The sequence below is a fragment of the Myotis nattereri genome (assembly GCF_964212035.1).
Source record: "Myotis nattereri genome assembly, chromosome: X".
NCBI lineage: Eukaryota > Metazoa > Chordata > Mammalia > Chiroptera > Vespertilionidae > Myotis > Myotis nattereri.
In genome coordinates this window covers 117,608,496-117,612,208 of record NC_138078.1, presented here as the reverse complement: position 1 = coordinate 117,612,208, position 3,713 = coordinate 117,608,496, and the positions used below count along the sequence as shown (strand labels likewise).

Here is a 3,713-nt window from a genome sequence, read left to right as displayed (position 1 = left end):
TGCCCCCTGAAGTACAACATAGATGATTAACACTGCAGAATATAAATAAGTTCTATTAAAAGTCAGTCATGAAACAAACAATCTAATAATAACAAGTCCCGGGGGTGAAAGTACCCATATTTCAGAGAGCAAATTTGTCCTTCCCCTGATTTTTTTTTTCTATTAAGGGCTTCAACATTTTGAATAATGCCCACTTGCATTGATAAAGCTGATCTTTACTCAATGTACCAATTCAAAGGCTAATCTATACTAGATTCATAATCATTTACCCATTAAGAAACACTGTTCTGCAAGATGGCTGGGCATCTCTTAGTCAAGTTGCCATATAAATTAAACCATCACAATCTTACAACTTTGAATTCTGTTAGAGTTTTGAGACAGAATTCCTTCTCCAAGAAACTTCAGCTTTTGCTCTAAAGGCCTTCAATTGGTTGGATGAGGCTCGCCCACATTATGGATGTTAACCTCCTTTATTTAAGTTAACTTTTAAATGTTAATAGCATTTACAAAATCATTCCAAGGTAACAGCTAGACTAGTGTTTGATCAAACAACTGACCAAAATGCTTTCCCAAGTTGACAAAATAGATAAACCATCTCAATCTACATTTAAGAAGAAAGAATCCAGCCATTGTGGCTCAGTGGTTGAGCATCAACTCATGAACCAGGAAATCACAGTTTGATTCCCAGTCAGGGCACATGCCTGGGTTTTGGGCTCTATCCCCAGTAGGGGGCATGCAGAAGGTAGATTGTAGATGATTCTCTCTCATCATTAATGTTTCTATTTCTCCCTCTCCTTTCCTCTATCTGAAATCAATAAAAAACATTAAAAAGGAAGAAAGATATCATCTATATCCTAACCTTTCAACTTATCATACTGGAAAAAGAAAATAAAACTAAAGCCAGCAGAAGGAATGAAATGAAAATGAATAGTGCAGAAATTATTGAAATGGAGAATAGAAAAATAATAAAGAAATCAATGAAACCGAAAGCTGTTTCTTTAAAAATGTTCCTAAAAAAGTAGAGAGGATATTACTAGCGATCTTACAGATAAAAATAAAGATTATAAATAAATACTGTGAACAATGGTATGTTGTAGAATAGATAATTAAAATGTGTTATATTCAAACAATGAAAAACCTTGAAGCCAATACGCTAAATGAATGAAGCTAGTCACAAAGGCCACATATTATTATTCCATTTATATTAAAAAGGCACAGAAGATAAATCTATAGAGACAAAGATATAGGAATGGGGTTTAGGGCTCACAGGAGGGTGGTCTGGAAAGGGTGACAACTAAAGAGAAAAAGGTTGCTTTTTGAGGTGAAAAAATGTTCTAAACTTGTGATGTTTGCCTATGTCAGTGAATATACAGAAAGTCATGGAAATATACACTATAAATGGGTGAGTGTATTGTATGTGAAATTTATCTCAATAAAGCTGTTAAAAAAACAAGAAAACAAATATAAGCACCTCTGTAACTAGACTATGGCCATCCTCACTGCAATTTGAACCTGTGCCTCATGCTTAATTCCTCCCCTTAGCAAAGGGAAGGATATTTTTGTTATTCTACAAAAAGCAGCTAAGCTGATCATAGAAGCCAATTTTGTTTTTTGGAAGGAGGTGGCAGGAGGGGAGGGGCGGCGGGCGGTCAAGTCCACAGCTGGGCTTACTTACTCAGTTCTAAGGCTAGAACTTTGCTTCAGGTTCAGAGAGTTATCAAAGCTATCCATAGATACAGTTTATCTTCCTCTGTTTCACCCTAAGACTATTAGTATCTCAGAGACTCCACCCCTTAAAATCCTTCTAAAGCTCTCTGAGGACAATTGTTACCATGACGACATTGTTACATAGCAGGTAATCATCAGTGAAATAGCCTCACCAGGCCCTGGGCTGCCATAAGGAGAAGAAAATTCATGGGTTGAAGATGGGGTTCTTTGGGGTATTGGGGACAACCTGCTAGCTTCAACTGAGCACAACCTGATAACTTGGGTATCCTGTGGCTTTAGAACTTCCAGAGGAGCCTACTATTTCACCTTGTGGTCAAACGTGCTGGATTTTGGTGAAGTTCAGTAGAACATTCTTCAGGTATGTTTAACCGATACATATTAGACATTCCAGCTGTAGTTTTTGACAATGGATCAGGAGCCTGCAAAGCAGGCCTGTCTGGAGAGATGGTACCCCATCATGTCATCAGTTCTGTCGTGGGGCATCCTCAGTTTAACATGCCGTTATCAGAACCCTATCAGAAAAGCTACATTGTGGGGGGAAATGCCCAGTACAAGTATGAGGACTTCCAGTTACACTATCCCATTGAGCGTGGGCTGGTAACAGGGTGGGATGACATGGAGAAACTCTGGGAATACCTTTTCGAGTGGGAACTGGGAGTAAAATCCTCTCAACAGCCTGTACTCATGACCGAGACCTCCTTGAACCCAATGAAGACTCGAGAGAAGATGGCAGAAGTAATGCTCGAGACCTTCAAGGTGCCTTCCTTCTACCTGTCCAACTACGCGGCGGCAGCACTCTATGCCTCTGCCTCTGTCATGGGCCTTGAGGTGGACAGTGGGGAAGGAGTCACTTGCATGGTTCCCGTCTTTGAAGATTACTCCCTGCCTCATGCTATCACCAAGCTCGATGTGGCAGGGAAGGGTGTCACAGAGCACCTTGCCCAGCTGCTTCTCACTAGTGGGAGCATCTTCCCTTACATACTCAACAAGGACTTAGTGGACGGCATCAAAGAGAAGCTGTGCTATGTGGCCTTGGATCCAGAGAAAGAACCACAGAAGAGCCCAAAGGAAGTCCTGAAAAATGCCTACTGCCAGATGGGAGTGTCATCTATGCAGGGGGACAGCGATACCAGGTGCCCGAGATTCTTTTCACACCTCAGCAGCTAGGCACCCACAGCCTGGGGCTCTCAAAAATGGTGGTCAGCAGCATTATGAAGTGTGACATGGACATCCAGAAGAATCTCTGCAGAAATTATACTGTCTGGGGGCAACACTCTCTTCCCTGGGCTTGAGGAAAGACTTATGAAAGAACTGGAAGAGCTGGCTTCAAGAGGAACTCCCATCAAGATCACAGCTTCTCCCGATAGGTGTTTCTCTGCCTGTATTGGTGCATCCATCATGACTTCTCTGAGCAGTTTCAAACTGATGTGGATCACTTCTGCAGAGTTCCTTGAGTTTGGGATATTTGTCATTTAGAGAAGATGCTTTTAAAATAGCCACAGCACAAGGAACAGCTGAAGGGTCATATCATAGAAGCAGTAAATGAAGGTGAAATCTTCCCATTGTGTTCAATAAAAGTTATATGACATTTTGGATTTTAGTTCATTTTTGTTGGTGCCACAGTAATTACTGATCCAAGTAGTGACTTTTTTTGTCAGGGGTTCTCAAACAGGGCTTATTTGAGCAATGGGAGGAACTTGAATCCCTTCATAGATACATGCAAAATATTTGCTTATTTGCATAAGTACAATTTTCTAGAGGGAGAGAATATACCTTTCAACAGATATTGAAAGGCTTTCATAACCCAATAGTGTTAAGCACCATCAATGAAAATACCCAAACCTTTTTATAGATTGTAGTAAGTTTCTGTTATTATTTTATTTGTAGATAAAGCAAATTTTTGTTCAAGTTCCCATATTGAAGATAAATTTTCAAAATTTTCTATTTGGTTCCTAATTTTTTTGTTTTGCTTAATTAATGCTTTC

At 39.9% G+C, this 3,713-nt stretch overlaps 1 pseudogene across 1 annotated transcript; it reads left to right on the top strand.

The window, feature by feature from the left end:
• Nucleotides 1–2,088: 2,088 nt before the first annotated feature.
• Nucleotides 2,089–3,219, top strand: LOC308536085 (actin-related protein T1-like; annotated as a pseudogene). Its single transcript has one exon. The product of its transcript is annotated as an actin-related protein T1-like (transcript).
• Nucleotides 3,220–3,713: the final 494 nt, after the last annotated feature.